The following is an 18,140-nucleotide window of genomic DNA, read 5'->3' as shown; positions in this document are numbered from 1 at the left end:
GATGGCCACCCCCATGTGGTCACAAGATGGCTGACAGGAGTGGGCATTTGGGGGCAACCAGGCCATCAGGGGGACAGTTGGGGGTGACCAGGCCTGCAGGGGAGGGCAGTTAGGGGTGACCAGGCCAGCAGGGGAGGGCAATTAGGGGGGACCAGACCTACAGTGGAAGGTTGTTGGGGGGGGACCAGGCCTGCAGGGGAGGGCAGTTGGGAGCAATTGGGCCAGCAGGGGAGCAGTTAGGCGTCGATCAGACTGGCAGGGGAGTGGTTGGGGGGTGATCAGGATGGCAGGCAGAAGTGGTTAGGGCCAAACAGGCAGGCAGGCAGGCGAGCGGTTGGGAGCCAGCAGTCTGGGATTGGAGAGGGTGCAGGCTGGGCTGAGGGACACACACCCCTCCCCCACATGAATTTCGTGCACCAGGCCTCTAGTATTATTATATGCATAATACTCCTATTAGAATTTCTGCAGTGTGTTTCATGACTTGGGTTGCCATTTTAATTCATGCCCTATCTTTTACCCATTCCAGTAATTTTGCCATTTGCTTATGGAATGCACCATATAAAATTCAGAATTCTTACCTTTCTTTTTTTTTGGTTCTTTGAGAACCTTTGACCTTAGAATTCATTTATTTATTATGTCCATGCAGTGATCATAATTATTCTAATATGTCTTTTCACAGACATGGTGATTTCATTTCTAGGCATAATGCTTTTAGCAGTAATAGGTTGTATCTATTAAGAGTGTGTATTTTGGACCATAGTACTAATCTAACTAATTTTTATCAGATATTTATTAAAATTCTAAAATTTAGATTTTCTCTATTTTCTACCTTTGGGTGGATTTACAGGTAGTAGTTATTACAGTGATTTTTCTACCTATTTCTTGACTGTGACTGTGATATTAACCTTTTATAATTAAGACGCTCTGTCTCTTTGACACATAGCATGCCCTTTTAGTTCGTCTTAATTTTTTTAACCTCCAGTCATTTTTTAAAAATTGTATCCATTTACTCATGTACCACTTCATTGGTACCTTCAAATGCTAAATGCTGTCTCATTTATCCTTAGTAATCATGCTGGATTTTTCTGTCCTTTTTAATATTTAGGTTTTATTGGATGAATGTAGATTGCACCTTCTCTAACTGTGTCTTAAATAATTGCCACTTAAGGGAATTAAGAACTACAAGGGAAGGAAAATGCTGACCCATAGACTAAGCAGAGGGAGAAAACGTTCCCACTGGGTCCAATTTCCTAAGAAGGACCATCAGGATAGTGGCTGGGACCTGAAATTATGGTCTGAATGACCTCTAGCAAATGTTCAGCTCACAAAGGAACTTGCCTGTGTGTGCACCAAGCAAAATAGGGCTAGGTGGTAGTCACCCCACTGAAGAAAGACAGCTAGCTCCCTGTCCTTGGCAAGGTTATAAAAGCTCGAGGAGAAAAAATAATCATTTAGAGCATGGAGACAGAGTTGACATTGCAGGATAAGACGTGATCCAAGGTTTAATACAAGCTAGCGCAGGGATGCCTTTGATCCAGAAGGTAGGTCAAGAAGTCCCTTAAATTCTAAACATGCACTTTTGATCATGTCATCTGTTTATTATTTTAGGACATAGTTTCTGTTGTTTGCAATACCTAGACATTTATCTAAACAGGCATACTTAAGCATCCTTAGACTGCCACACTCCACATTTCTCTTATATTTTACTCTGTAAGCTGGACTCTTGAGAATGAATATGTTGGAAAATTAGAATTGAAATACAAGAAAATTGATCTTTTGTTATTTTAGTTAAAACTTTCTATATTGACAGATAATCACTATGATATTTTCTATTTAAATACAAAGTGTAAGATAGCAGGTAGATTTTTTAATGTATAATGATATTCAGTAGCTCAGTAATAACTTGACATCAGAAGTCCAATTAGGACTATTGTGTTTCCAAGTCTTTTACTTATAAACCTCAAACACTTAATAATTGAAGTGTGAAGAAGAAAGGCAATGATGTCAATTAATAAAAAAGGCATTATATCTTTGTTCTAAAAATATTCACATGAAATATTCACTTTCATTTTAAATTCTTACATAGTCAAGTGATGATAAAGATAAATGTCATAATATATATATGACCTCAGGGTTTCATAAGACATGAAGAACTGAACTAGATAGGAAAAGATAAGTAAACAAAGTTTTACAATCAATTATGAGAAAATATTGACAACATGTAGGACAGAGATAGGATTAATATAGCCCAGTATTCACTCTGAAGGTCACTATTCCTGATTCACAGAAACCTCTCTCAAATTGATTTTTTTTTTTTTAAAAAAAAGGCAAATTGCAATAGGCATTTTAAAATTCAGATTATCAGTAAGTATATACAAAGATGTTTAACCTCATTAATTATCAGTACCTCAAGACAATAAGATGCCAATTTTTATCCATTGGCAGGAACCTGAAAGGTTGAGAATAACCAGTGATTGAGCACTTGTTGGAAAATTGGAAATCTCATATGTTCCAGGCGTGAGAGTATGTTGTTAACACTATTGGAAAGTGAGTTTAGACGTACTTTAAATTTTAAAGTGCACATACCATTTGACTCAGCAATTCTGTTAAGCATCATTCTGTGGAATAAGTGTCCCAGTGTGTGAGGAAACTTTGTTGTCAGTTATTATAATGGCCAAGAGCCAGAGACCATGTAAATGCCATCAGGAGGGGACTACTCATAGAGTGGATAAAGACACAGTTGTTAAAATGAACTGGATGCATGTGTGTTCACCTGATCATGACAAGTGTTTACATGCAGAAAAGGAGATTGCACATAATGGACCTGCTGTGACTATCTCTTTCTTTAAAAGGGTGGAGAAATAGCACCCTGCATGTATATTTGTACGAGCAGAGACTCATACAGATAACATGCACTAGCCTGTTGATATTGGTCATCCCAGGGACAAGCTTAGATGATGAATGGATGCTGCACATTTTTTTCTTTATGGAACACTGTATTCCAGTGGCTTTTCTTCATAACAAAAACATGTTACTTCTATAATTTAAGAGCTTCTAGAAAGATGTTAAAATGATATGTTGGGAATGTTCCTAGCTTTATTTTTTAATGTATGTACTTGTTTAGAAACAATGATGGACCTAAAGATATAAGCTTTTCTGTACTTTCTGTAACATGTTGCTTGTTATATTTTAAAGAGAAGGCAGCAAATGCTACTAAAACTATTCTGAACACCTGAAGAATCAAAATTAAGGAAGTAGGTCCCTCCCTGCCAGTGATGTCAAGATGGCCAGTATGGTATGGTAGACAAAATGATTGTCTTAGAAAGAGATAAGCCTGAACTCTGAGCTGACTCTGGCCCTTCCCTGCGTGTGGCCATGGGACACTTAGCACATCTGTTAGCTTCAGGTTTTGCATGTAGGAAATGGGTTCAGAAACCTGTCCAGTCATGGAGATCATGGGAATTAGCTTACTACATCACGTAAAGTCTCTATTACAATGCTCCTCAAATAGTACTCACCAATTAAATCATCTACTTTCTCCTAAGATTCCAGTAAAACAGGGAATGCATAAAGGGTCTCAGCAGGGCACTTGCTGGGGAAGGAAAGGGCAGAGATTAGCCTTCTGGGTGGAAGAGCCAGGTCCTGGCAGCAGGGTTACTGGCCAGGGCTGGAGAGGAGAGGCTCCAGATGGGACCAGAGAGGTGGGGAGGAGCCAGAGTGTAAGGAAACTGGGGGAGTAATGGAGGGTGACCTGGTGAGATTTGTGTCATTCACTGGCTTTGTGCCTGTGAAGTATTCAACTTTGCTGTCTGTCTCCTCAAACACTGAAACGATAAGTCCTGCTTTGTAAGAGGAAAATAAAACAAGTGTCCATGAGGTATCTGTTACATACAGTTCACTCAGGGAAGATTGGTTCCTCACATGTCCACATCCTTCGATTGACCTCCAGTCCCTCTCCCAACAGCAAGTCACAGCACCAACTGTGTTGGGGACTCTATATTTTGAATGTACTACATTTTCTTTTTCTTCTTTTTTTTAAATCCTCACCGAGGATTATTTTTTCCATTGATTTTTAGAGAGAATAGAAGGGAGGGGGAAGGAGGAAGGGGGTGGGGAAGAACAGAGAAATCAATGTAAGAGAAACACATTGATTGGTTGCTTCCTGCACACGCCCCAGTAGGGGCCTAGGGTGGAACCTGCAACCCAGGTATGTGCCCTTGACCAGGAATCAAATGTGAGACTATTCGGTGCATGGGCCGGCTCTCTATCCACTGACACACACCACAGGGCACATTTTCTTTTCTTTTTATATTTGCTTATTTCTTAATTGGGTTACTTGAACCATGCATTCCCTCCCTCCCTCCCTCCCTCCCTCCCTCCCTCCCTCCCTCCCTCCCTCCCTCCCTCCTTCCTTCCCTCCCTCCCTTCCTTCTTTCCTTCTTTCCTTCCTTCCTTCCTTCTGTCTTTCAGGTGTTTACACAGACACATCCTCTGTTAGTTCAGGTCAGATAGTAGTGAGGGAAGGCTCCAGAAGGTGCTGACTGAATCATGCAGTGGAGTTGGGGTGGAGGGGGATCGAGGCTGGAGACACTTCAGGGGGTAGTGTCCCCATCATTCTTTCTCTCTTGAAACTTCTTGATTCGAGGCTTTCCTGTTGGATGCCTTTTCTTTCTGTTACTTGTCACCAGAACACTATTCAGTGATTTTTGTGATGCCCTGCATGATTACAAACCACTCCTTCTAATCCCTAATTGCTTGTTGATCAGAATCCTGAATTTTCTCAAGCATTTATTTGAAGGTGTCTTCAGTATCCATACCGTGTGCACTTCAGCCTCCTCCCCCTGCTGGGCTGGTGCGGTCCATCACTCACACACTTCCCTTAGCCAGATGGGTCCCAGGGCAGGTGAGGCTCCCTGGTTGACCTGCATTCATGAAGCTGGAGCTCTTAGTAGGTTTGCTCCCTAAGGATCCATTGATTGAGAGGTTGGGAAGGTATTCTAGATGTGCAGGGAAAAACAGATACACACCCACAATCAATGCATAAAATGCATTGGAAAGCATGTATTTGAATATCTGAAAGAAAATAGGGTTATAATGAATGAGAATAAATCAGAATTTCTCAGAGTACAGTTAAATGGGTTAAGTATATAAATTATTCTTTCTTTAGTAAATAAAGTTACTGGGTTTTTTCCCTTCATTTATTTCCTATTACATGAAGACTATGTTTGATGATATCAATGTAGAGCTACATCAAAGATGCTTGTAGAAGAGAAAATACACAGCCTTGAGTTGAACCCTACGAAATAGAGCAAAAGCTTCCCCAACAATGGTGCTATATTTATTAATGCTTGTTTTATTCCTTCATATGGAAAGTTGGAAAAGCTCTGCTAGGGTTTGGAGGAGTTCCCTCCTCATATTCTTACTCCTCATGCACAGAGCCCCTCATATTCCCACTCCTCCTCACGCACAGAGCTCTTCATATTCTCCCTCCTCCTCCTGCACAAAACTCTTCATATTCTCACTCAGAGCTCTTCATGTTCTCAAGCCTCCTTATACACAGAGATTTTATGTTCTCAATAACTGCAAAATGGCAGGAACAGGCATGAATAAAACCTGTCAGCCTCAAAAATCATCTCCATGGCTGAGTTTAGGTACTCTGTGAGGCTGATGAGCACTGAGTTTATAAACTATTAGTAGAAATGTCAGAGAAAAGGATATTGCAATGTTTATCTGCACCTGAATCCCTGTGCATGTATCTTCCCTGCAAAATGTATGGTGGGCTTTTTGAGGTCGTGAAAGTATGTAGAGCCTCATGGATGCTGGTGACCAGAGAAGAATGAAGATCATCACACTTGTCTTAAGAGCTCTTCATAATCTCGGATGTTCTAGCAAGATTTTTATATTCTTCTGTTTGTTTCTTTTCTGAGCTAAAGTTTTGATAACAATAGAAAGGCTGGGAAATGTACCTACTGACACATGGGTGTGGGGTCAGATCTAATCAAACTTATCCTTACAACAGAGACAAGACTTTCTTTGAATGGTTTGTAAAAATCGTTTTAATCCGAAGTAATAAATAAATAAATAAATAAATAAATAAATAAAGCCATTCCACACATGCTTTTATAAGGCACTTGGTGTTTGGGCCTGAAGCACATGTTCGTAGGTCACTGATGGCCTGCAGTAACCAGGCTCTAGGTGTGCCCTGTAAGTGAGGTCAGTGCCCACACCTGCCTGGTGCACTCCTTTATAGGAAAGTCCTACGTTTACCAAGTCTTGGGTGTGATACCAAGGACTTGATATTTTGGGGGTATTTTTTCATTGTTTTTTCTTCTCCCACCATCTTTTAAGAACCAACCTCTTTTTGAAGAGTTAATGACTATTAGATCCTATTGGAAGATCTATTATTACCCTGTTGTAGAGGTTTTCTAGATTCTATCCCCAAAGCAGTCACCTTAAAAATCATTGGGCCTGATAGTTAATATTTATTGTGAAAATGAATTCATTAGCATTATTTCCACTGAAAAAGCCATGCTTAGAATTTACAACCTAATTACATATAACTAGTATATTGTTATTTTCCTAAGAATTCTGATTTTTTTTACATCAACTCATCTAGAGATTAAAAATATAGATGTCACTGAAAGAATAACAAGTGTAAAATTATTACCTCCACAGCTAACGTTTAGATTTTATGTTACTCAATGTTTTAGCACATTGGAGTTCTTTTACAGCTGCTACCTTGTGCATGAGCATTCATTTTCCATGTGAAGATTGAATTATTTGTCTAAGTCACTGCCCTACTGAAATTTCACAGTATATTTGAGGGGAACTGGACCACGAACACACAGGTTGTTTGTTCTTCATGGAGGCTCAGACATGGATCTACTGATGAGCGAGATCACAAATGCAGGTACATTTTGTATTTAAAGCCCCAAATTCAAAGGAGACAGTTTAGGCTTGAATGGACCTCATAAGTTGGTTGATACATTGTACTGTTCAATCAAATTGAACCACAGCTACAACAATCAAAGTCTTGGGAGAACCAGAATGTACCTCATAAAGTAACTAGAATGAAGAGCCTAGTGTGTGAGTGGAATCTTCCAGCCTGAAATCCATTCTCTTGACAAACAGGGTAAGTAATGAAAGGACAGTGTCCTACTAAGTGTGGCCCTGCAGGGGCATGGGATTGGAGAAAGAGTCACCACTAAATGCCTCATAAATTGACCACACTAAATGCCTCATAAAGTGACACTGGTTCTGCCAAACAGTTTCCCCTTATTTAAACCTTTACAAGGCTATTCTGTGTATTATCTGCGGCTCACCTGGAAGAATGTGGATCGCTAACAGAAATAGGGTGTTGTAATCAAATAAAGTGTTCCCACTTGTTAGCATGTTACCAAATGTTTGAAACCAGATTACATACAACCTGTGTACTCATTACATCTGTGGGGTCTGAAAGCTATGTGGAATATTTAGTGCTTTGGATTATAGTGGGGCTTATACTTATTGCCCACCAAAGGCATCTACTCAGATGTGAGCTAGCTTTTACATTCTTTTCATAGAAAATAAAATCTGTTGATGATTTTTGAATTTAAAAAGTGTGTTATTCTACATTGATTTCTAAATTTATATGGATTCTTTAGCTGAGAAAGACAGTTCATCAGTGACCGTTCTGTTACCTGACAGCAATTGATAAAGCATCCATGTACAAGTGCCAGGAAAGGTTAATATTTATTGATTTCCATTGGGCTGCAACACATGTAGTTTTGCCATCCGAGATGTATGGCCAGCAGCCCTGGAATCAGTCCACTGCAGAGCGCACACTAGACTTTGTTATAACCTAGGCCAGAACTCAAGATTCAAAAAATGGCAGGTATTTAACAGAAAGCCCTGAATGTGCAGCTACCTGTATTTGAATTTAATTTTTTTTAAATTTTTTTTATTGATTTCAGAGAGGAAGGGAGAGAGATAGAGAGATAGAAACATCAATAATGAGAGAGAATCATTGATTGTCTGCCTCCTGCACGCCCCCTATAGGGGGGGATTGAGCCCGCCACCCGGGGATGTGCCCTTGGCCAGAATTGAACCCAGGACCCTTTAGTCCAGCAGTCGCCAACCGGTGGTCCACAGACCACTGGTGGTCTGTAAAGTCTGAAAGGTTGGGAACCACTGCTTTAGTCTGCAAGCCGATGCTCTATCTACTGAGCCAAACCAGCTAGGACTTGAATTTAATATCCTATATAATAAAACCCTAATATGCAAATTGTCCCCTCGGGCAGTCATTCGACTGGGAGTTTGATCAGGAGACCAGGAGTTCAACCACTCGCTATGACATGCACTAACCACCGGGGGTGGCATGGGCCATGGTAGGTGTCGGTGGTGAGATGCTGGCAGCGGGCAGCAGTGGAGGCACTGTCGGCCCCAATGGGCCCCGATGAGAGCGGGACCACAGCAGGATAGTGGAGCAGGTGAGCGGGTGGCGTCCTGCCAAGGTGGGTGCAAGTGAGGGCCCGATCACACAGCTGATTGCCCTGCAGATGGCAACTGGCAGGGGGTGGGGCTGCCGCCCGGCTCCCAGGTGCTGAGGGAGCTGGGCAGGGGTGGGGGGCCAGGCCCCAATCGATCGCCCTGCAGGCAGGATGGTCAAACAGGTGAGGGGCGGTGCCACGCCAAGGTGGGGTGCCAGGCGGGGTGCGAACTGGGGCCTGATCTCCGCAGGCCACCCCAAGGGACTCCACCCGTGCACAAATTCATGCACCGGGCCTCTAGTTTTAACATGAAACACAAGAGCACTTAAAAACTAAAAACGAATCCTTGCTTTGCAAACAGCAATCCCATTCAGCCTTTACTTGACTGTATGCTATTGATCTGAGGAGATTTCCAAGCAAGTGAGAGCTGAAATTATGAGCAATGAAGGGCTTCTTTAGAAAAAAAAGTATGTAATTAGCAGAGAAAGGGAAAAGCCTGTGTTGTTTTAAAGAAGTTTCAAAGAAACATTTTGAGTGCTACACCAGTGTTCACAGGAGCCAAGGAGCAGTCTCAGCTTGGAACCATGCATTCAATCTCTGGAGGCAGCTTGTGGGTGAACATTAGGGGAACCTGATTTTTCCTTAGTCTCTATCTGCATCTCCCTGTCTCACATGTAATAGCCAGCAACCCTGACCTCTTCCTGTACCTCTGCTGACTTCCTTCACTCATGCCATGCTTGCTGGGTGACACTGCACAGGTTCCAGTTCCTAATAGGTGAAATCAGAAGTTATGGACAGAGTGCGCTGAAGTTCCTCCCTAGCCCTCAAAACCCCAGGCTTAACTAAAAGTCTCCTCCTAGATTTGAGACTTTAAAGCAAGTTTGGAATATCCTTCTGCAAGATGTAGTGGAAATCCTAATGCTAGAAGAACAAATTGCTTGCCCAGCTCCATGGATCTCGGAGTGTCTGTAAGTGTTTTTAGAGCCACCCCCAGTCTTGTGTTGCTTGCGATTTTTTTCTTCCCTCACACACCTCTTGCCCATTTTATTATGCATATTTGAAGAAAAGGAAGAGTTTTGCTTCGTGAAAAGGAAGCGTGAATCTCCTAGAAAACCACTCTTGTAGTTTAAATATTATTTGAATATATGGCAACTCTAATTCTAAAATTTAAAAAAATAAAAAGATTGAGTAAATTCCTGAATCAGTTCTAAATGCCATTCACAATTTGACGAGTTTTCTGTAAGGAAGGCTTCATTTCCCCTCATTTTATTAGTCTTACATATAATACTGCTAAAATTTTCTTCATAAGCACCAGTGTCAAATAAATCTAATTTTTTATATAGTTTTAATTTATTAATTCTCTGTTGATTGTCATTAATCTAATTTTCTCCTCCTTTCTCTCCCTTCACCCCCCTCTTTTACATAAGTACAAAGCCGGGTCTTATAGTAATAGCATAATAATTAAAACTGCTTCCTTAAAGCGCCCCATTCCTTACACTGCTATTCCTCCTGCCAGAGCAGCCTGTTTGTGCTGTCTCCCCCCTCCCACTGCCTCTCTGGTTTCCCCTGCTCACCTGAAACCCTCAGATGGCAACCAGTGACAGGCTCCCTGAGCACCCTGTTTCCTTCCACAATTAAACACTGCTGCCAGAGGCCGGTCACTGGTGTGCACAACTCCCTCACCCCAAGTGAATCATTGTTATGTGTGAGGTTTTAGGATATTATTAATTTACTGTGCATCACCCTGTTTAGGAATGTACAACAGAAAAGCAGCGAGACACAGGCCAGAGCACCTTATAGAATCAACTCAACTGAAAGAGGAAAGAGAACCATTTCAAACCATTCATTCCAAATTAGAGAATCACTTTAAGTTTTGTGAATAATAGTGTGACTAAATGTGAAATTTTCAAATTTCACAAAGCCAGACTTACTGTTAGAATCAGGGAGGTTGTGCAATTCTAATAACTGTGGGATGTATTTTCTGCCCCAGCCCCCAGGAAGAAGTACATCATTTGAATCACTCTTTTTTATCAAACGTATTATTTGCTTTTCAGTTTCAAATTTACTGATTTAAAAGATGTACTTTATTTTGTGAATTGTCAGAAAATGTGAACAGAGAGATATTTTATCCCCATTTTAAATTTTTTATTTACTTATTTAACTTTGTGTATATTTTATTTCTAAATAACATATACATTTTAACAATTAATGCATGTTTCATAACAATTCATATGGTTCTCTTTTCTTTTTTTGGATTGAAACTAAAAACTAAACAGGATTTTAGTGATTTGGTTTATATTAGACATACATTAAAAATTAAATACAAAAACTAAGCATAAATCTGGCAAATGAAAACATGTTTTTAAAAGTAAAAATAATAACAACAAAGCATCCTAGGAAATAATGACTAAAATAACATAGTTTTTAAGCTTCATTTTTGGACAGCTAATCTATGTTGCTATCTTTGAGAGTGAGATTTCTAAATATATTTTAGTTCTCTTTAACTGTGCTTAATCATACAAAGTGTGATTGGCTTTGGATTAATACCATTATAGTTCTCAAAAACAGTTTTTCACTGAAAAACTGTGTTTGTTTTAGTCCTTGAAGCAGGAGTTAGTAGTATAAATGGTTTACCTCATCAATTTGACTATCAGAAAAAGCAGGTCATTCTTGTCACCTGACAGGTAAGATTCTGCTGTCGCACTCATTGTCCCAAGCTGGATGATGCTGAAGCCATTCCAGGACAATTCATTGTTTTTATCCTGTGTTTGTGTAATTGTGAAGAAGGGGACAAGCACTTTTGTGGATCTTTCAGGCCAGTCTCTTCTGTATAGTTTGCTTTCTTTCTTCTAGTGAATTGTATCACCTAATTTTAGCTGAAATTATTACTGGTTTCATGTGACCTGGGAGAATTAAAAATATTGTTCAGTAAGAAGACCCAGTCAAGATGTTTTCCATGCCAGCCTTAGCCGAGCCATTTCTTAATTGCAGCTCGTTTGGGAATTTTAAAGTGTCATTTTTGTTAGAGCTGGACCTGGCAAAGTCCACAGAGTCCTTCAGTAGAGTGTGATGTGAAATGGCATCATTTAAATTAAAAAATAAATCTGAGAAATGTTTCAGCCCTGAAAGTCATGGGCGCTCAGCACCAGCTGCAGCAGCAGGGTGCAGCGCTCCCCTCCCCCTCAGTGGCTGCCCCTGTCTCTGTGCTGTCATCTGGGCAGGGGCCAGGCCCAGGCCACACAGGCTCACACTGAAAGGAAGCCCCGTGCAGACACATAGGTCGGCAGGCCCGGGGTTTGCAGCCAGCCTTTCTCAAGTTCCCTGTGAAGGAAGCCGGAGCAGCACTGCTCTCAGAGCAGGACTCCCGCCCCTCGCCAGGCCTTTGTCTCCACCAGCCTCCTTCAGTGCTTTAGTGCTTTCCCCTTTTCTTAGGAACTCTCAGCCCCGCGCCTTTGTACTGTTTTTTACACAAGAACACTGGAAACATGCTATAAATCCATACCCACAGAACAGAGGGGGACACAGAATGACCTCAGAGGTCAAATAATGAAGTGCAGGGCTAGTGGTGGGAGCCAGGACACCTCTCTCTCAGTGGGCAGTGGACCAGGCGCCCCTCAGAGCTGGGACTCCCCATCACCTTTGTAAAGAAGGAGTTTTCTGTCTCGCAGAAGGTAGCATTTTCCCTGCTCCTTCTCCTTTCTGCTTACCTTGCTCTGTTTAGAAGAGTAAATTCATCTCATAATCCTTTGTCCACTAATTTTGTCTAATGGGAGCCTTTTCTCATTGGTACTTTTTTTCATTTCAAGTGCCGTGGGAATATCCTGTCTTTCTGTTATTTATTATGACCTTCTGCTTGTTAATCCGAGGTGTCCACTGACATTCACCTGCTTTTAGTCTTCATTACTCAGACTGTGCAGTTTATTTATAAAACATGTTTCAGATTGCTGGCTTCTAGCTGACTTTCCCCCTAGTCTCTCCTTTCTTACACAATACTGTGTATCCATAGACATCACTGTTGAGGTTTTAATTCTGTCCAAATTATTTGTCTAGTTCTGAATTCCCGTATAGAAAACTTAGAATTTCAAGCAATACCAAATTAATTTATCACTTTATCATTCATTCTGAAATATTATATTTGGATTTTTGAAAATTACATTTCTTAAGAAAATAACTTATCACATCCATTTGTTATTAATCCTAAGGAAAAATGAAGTTCACCTTTGAGAAGAGAGGGAAAACAAATGTTAAAAGAGTACGAGGGGGCGTTAAAATAACAATACCTCGAAATTTCTAAGCATCTTGGCTGTGTGTAAGAAAGCCATGTTAAAATGTAGATAACTTTAATTAGAAATCAGAAAACAACAGCAAGAACACCTGGCCTTAAAATAAGATTTCAAATCAGTTATGCATTCCAGAATTAAAGTCAGAAATAAAGAAGAAATACCATAACTTTGAACTCTTAATGTGTTTTATGTAAAGGTGCTGTTGTTGTTGTTTTCAGCAGGCAAATTAGAAAGCATGCCAGCATATGAAAAGGACAGGCACTCAAAAAGTTGGAAAGCAAACTAAAAAGATTCAAGTCTAGTTAGCCATTGTGTTGCTTTATAGAGCAGACACAACGAACAGATGCAGAAGAAAATGAGCAATGACATTATGTGGCTGATAAACAGAGGAAGAATATTTGACATAGTACATAAGCCATTTAGGATGTTTTCAGCAGATACGCTTCTATCAGGCAAACACATTTGAAATCAGATACTTAAGTGAACCACTGGACATTATAAAAGCAAGGACACTGACGAATGAAAAGCCCATTGAACCAGGAGCTTATGGGTCTGGAAGCTGGTCCTATTGCTCAGGGTCCCTGTTATAGGTGAGCACTTAACCCCTCTCTGCTTTAATTCCCCTGAAATAAAAGATAATATTTTAATAGATGAGCTCACTGCGTCTTCTCAGAACGATGCACTGTAATTTTCTGAGATTACAAATAATACTGCATTACAACCCTAATCTCCTGGTAATCTCTTTCATAATTCTTAATTGTTGAGATTTTGAGGAAAGCACAAACTCAGAATATTGGTACTTTTCTAAAAGTCTGCCTACAGTTTCCAGGGAATCTGAGATCATTGTGAAGGCCAAGGATAATTGGAGAATGAGACAGTTGTACAGAATAGGATGCATGGAGAGTGGACAGTAATTCTAGGAAATTTTTCATCAGATTTAATAGACACATGAACAGATATTAAGTTAGAAAATTTAAAATACACACCAAATGAGAATCTCTCAGTGGGATTCTCTAGGAAGCATTGTTAGAGCAATCACAGGGCATTGTAAGGAGTTTTCCTAGAATTTGTTACTCAAAAGTAGTATACCTACCCCTTGCCATTAATGAGAAATCATCACTTAAGTGATCAACAGCCCTGGAGGCCAGGGAAGAAAATCCTTGTTCATTTTAGAGCAATGACTAACTTGTGAATAGAAAGACTGTGTAACTTAGTGGCTGAGAATCACATTTGTGATTCTCTGTGCATTCTTGGTAGCTGATGGCATCTCACACTGGGTATGTTCCAGGCTCTGTGCTGTGCCCACAGACATTCTCTCCTTTCTTCCTGAGCATGGCCACAGTGCTGCGCTGTCAGTGGAGATCAGGAGAAGGTTGTGCAGGGAGGCAGGGCCCAACCAGAGTCACCCCACAGTGTGCCCTGGCTTCTCAGTGCTCTTTGGTACCAGCCGTGGCTCCTGGCCCTGGAGACAGGGCCCAGCTCTCAGGAGGATAGGTAATAAGGAAATCAATAATAAATACACACCACCATGCCATGTTGAGAAAGAGGTAAGAAGAGAAGCAAAACAGAATTGGATGAGAGAGGGAGTCTGCCTGGGAGGGGCTAGAACTCTTTCATACATTATCAGGGAAAAGTCTCTAAGAAAATGATTCTTAAGAAACAGTTTTATTGAGTAACAGTTAAAATACAATAAACTGCATGAATTTAAAGTGGAGAATGTGATGAATTTTGACACATGTATAAATCCTGGAAACAGTCACCATGATGAAGATAATGAACATGCCCATCTCCAAAGCTGTAAGGAAGTGACTTTTGAGTGGAGACCTGAACAAAGCGAAGCAGGAGCTGGAAAATGTGTCACTGAGAACAGCATGTGGACCCCAAGGGAGAATGACCTTGTGGGTGTGAGGTGGGCTGCAGCGGTGAAGGACCAGCAGGCAACTCAGAGGGCTGCACAGGGTCTGGTCCTCAGGGGAGACACCTGGACAGCTTTCAGCTCCAGCTGCTGTAGTGATGCATATGTATCAGAAGTATTAGAGAGATGTATTATATGTATTACATATGATGTAGAGATGTATAATGTATCAGATGTCTTATGGAGATGTATTATATAGTGTATGTCATGTGGAGATATGTTATATCATATATTATCTATAAAGAGATGTATCAATACCAAATGTTTTATAGAGATACATTATTATATATCATATATATGAAGTGGAGTTTGTATTTTTTAGCATATCTATATATATAAAACCTTAATATGCAAATAGACCTATTGGGGCTGGGGAGGAACAACTGAACAACTGGTTGCTATGATGTGCGCTGACCACCAGGGGGCGCGCGTGGAATATGGTGGGCATCGGCCGCGTAGGGATGGTGGAGCAGGTGAGAGGGGGCACCAGACGAAGGCGAGGTGTGGGTCGCTGTCATCCAGGCGAGCCTCTGGTGGTTACTGAAAATTCTTTGCACCCACGCACCACAGTCCAGCTACTCTTGAGAGGCCATCAGGGCTGGCAGCCGCCTCTTGCACCCACTGCCGGCAACAGACCCGCTTGCACCTGCTGCCGGTGCTGGAGCCACCACTTGCAGCCCCTGCCGGTGCCCGACACTGGTCCCCATTGCTCGGCACTGTCAGCGGGTGGGAGCCGTGGCTGCTGGCCCCGATTGCCCCTGAGGGTTTCTCCACCTCCCCCTGCTCCTGAGGTGTGACCAGGGCAGCAGCTGCAGCTTGTACCCACTGAAGGCACCAGCCCTGCTCATATCCACTGCTGGTGCTGGCCCCAATTGCTCATGCCAGCAGCAGGTGCGAGCGGGGCCGGAGCCATCAGCGCAGAGCTGCTTGCAGACAGGGAACTGGGGGCCGCGGCGGGAGGGGCCAGGCGGGGGCGCAGAGGGTGGTCTGAGACCCTCTCCTGTGCCCACCGCAGCCTCACAGCCCACAGTTCCTTTCAAGGTGCACGAATTTGTGCACTGGGCCCCTAGTATGATATAGAGATGTATTATATGTCTGGCTGTTGTAAAGGTGATGCTACAACTGTGGAGACAGGTGACTTAATTCTGGGTTGGTTCATTGGTGGAGATGAGTTCTGAGTAGTGAATGGAAGGCAGTAGGGAATGTGTTTGAGGAACAGGAAGGACTTTAAGGGTGGAGGTTGTGTTCTTGTTGAGGGCTACTAAGACAGGACAAGACCTGAGTGGCTTGCAGGATTGGCTCTCAGGTTTGCAGTTCTCCCAAACGATCTTATCCACAACCAGACATAATCTGACCAAGTCACAATAACTAAATTGTGCAAGATAATGGTATAAACTGGAATGTTATTCTTCATATAATAGTGAAGCAGACTGGAATTCTCATGTCAGCCATCATCAACACATCTTCCTGTAGAAAGCTACCTGTGAACCCATTCATAATCAGTGTTGCTTTACTGAGTTGGAAACCAGATCAGGTAACAATTGAGTTAAAGTGGCACTGGGATCCTGGAAGTGTCTCCAGGATGCCCCTGACCTGAGCACTGGGGGGTGCGGTGTGCCAGGTGTGTGTCCTTTTCTGAATGCCACCTGGGGTTATCTGTCTTTAATGTCCTCGTCACACCCCCAGCAGTGCCACAGCCTTACCTGCCAACAGGGTCACACCGTGTCTCAGATGTCCCTGGGTCAGCTGTGAGTCAGCCCTGTTACCTGTTTCCTCTGGTGGATGCTCTTCCATGGGGGAGGTACATTTGGCCAGCCTCTCTGCAATGTGTTGCATTAATTATATTAACTGCTGGGTTGTGGTATTTTTTGTTGTTGTTGTTTGTTTGTTTTTGTTTTTTGAGTGGTTCACTGTCTTTTTTCTCTATCTTCTTAATGGAACAGTAGATGAAGGATTGAATTTTGAAATTGTTCTAAGGAGTAAACAGGAGAGGGTTACAATATGTTATTCTTAATAGAGATTAAGAACTTGGAAATGTCACTTTGTGTAAACATAAAGATATTTATGAAGCAAGTATCTAATTAGTGAACTCCTGATGTCTGCATTGACAGTTCCTATCTCACTCACGAGTAATGTGGAGATGGGCTCTGCTGTAGGAGGAAGAGGGAGCTTTCCCATTGGCTGGTATTGAAACTCTCTGAACCTCAGCTTTCTTGTCCTTAGGCTGAGTGATAGTACAGATCGTCGGGATGTAAGAGGTGATACACGCAGTGCTCCTCTGGCCCATGCTGGGCACTTCACAGACAGCAACTCTTACTGCAGTATAAGTGCTTTGGGGAAAATGGTTATCATTGTTCTCACATGAAAGTGCATTTCCCACCGCTGCTCCCTGTCCATGGTGGAAGGGACACCTTTCTCAAGATGAGTTTGAGCGTCATCTGCTTCCTAAGCTGTCCGTGGCACCCTTGGGGAGCACTGGTCAGAGAACCACTGTATACTCGCCACTTTGAGTGCTCACGAGTGAGTGTCAGTACTGATGGCACATTTAATGTCAAGTGTTTATTATGGTCCTTGTTATCTGTGAGAAACCCCTGTACGTCCTAGGGTCAGAGCAGTGTCAGAGGTCAGGAAAGGGGACCAGTGCCCATGTGTGTGTGTGCGCATGTGTGTGTGTGTGTGTGTGTGTGTGTGTGTGTGTGTGTGTGTGAAGAGTGTCAGACAAAAGCAAATACCCAAGCAAGCTAATTGGAGATAGTGGTAAATATTCTAAGAGCAGGAAATCAGGGTTTGTGAGAGCAGTCCAGAGAGGTGACCTCCAGTGGCTGACGCAGAGGCCTGAGGAGAGAATGCCTGAGCTATGCTGGGCTCGATGAGGAGTTGGCAGAGCCCTGGGACAGGAGCTCTCTAGGCAGAGGGATGGCTCAGGAAGCAGCACAGTCAGGCACCCTGCCTTCCTCCCGAGCCCATGGTTTGAGTTTGGACTCCTGACCCTCTCGGGTCTAACACCGTCTCTTTGGTTAGACAGAACAGTTCTGCCTCTTTAACGCGCATGTGTCCATCCCGCATTTGAAAGGAATTCTCAGTTGATTCATGTCAGTGTCCTTTTGTCCTCTTGAAGGTGTGTTTCTGGACATCTTTGAAACCTCTCCTCTACACCTGCTGTGGACTTGCCAGTTTTGGCTTCTCCCAGCAGAATCCCCAGGGAGTCCCTTTGTTACTCTTCTGGGCGAGCTCTCCCAGCTGAGCTGTGCTTTAATTAGCTTGCCTTGCTCAGTGGTAGTTTCTGGGTTTAAACTCGCATGGACTGATACATTTTCTGCCATTTGTCATGTACGATGAAACTTTAAAGTACAAATGAAAATTTTGGGGTTCAAGGTTTCTCCGTAAGAGAAGTGATCAGAGTCACAGGCACGGTGCCATTTGAGAGCATGATGGCCTCAGTGTGGGCCTTGTTGGAGTGAATGCTCGTGGCAG

The 18,140-nt window shown here is 42.4% G+C and overlaps 1 protein-coding gene and 1 long non-coding RNA gene across 2 annotated transcripts in view; both read left to right on the top strand.

Moving 5' to 3' along the window:
- LOC118663264 (zinc finger protein 407-like) overlaps positions 1–18,140 on the top strand; it is a 148,368-nt gene that overhangs the window by 63,015 nt on the left and 67,213 nt on the right. The gene's annotated exons all lie outside the window — the stretch shown is intronic.
- LOC118663266 lies at positions 819–11,707 on the top strand. The gene is made up of 4 exons (XR_004970012.1): positions 819–2,547; positions 6,711–6,910; positions 7,017–7,132; positions 9,329–11,707. It is a non-coding gene; the product is annotated as an uncharacterized LOC118663266 (long non-coding RNA).

This window comes from Myotis myotis, unplaced genomic scaffold (assembly GCF_014108235.1).
Source record: "Myotis myotis isolate mMyoMyo1 unplaced genomic scaffold, mMyoMyo1.p scaffold_m19_p_9, whole genome shotgun sequence".
Taxonomy (NCBI): Eukaryota; Metazoa; Chordata; class Mammalia; order Chiroptera; family Vespertilionidae; genus Myotis; species Myotis myotis.
This window is presented reverse-complemented; position numbering and strand designations above follow the sequence as displayed.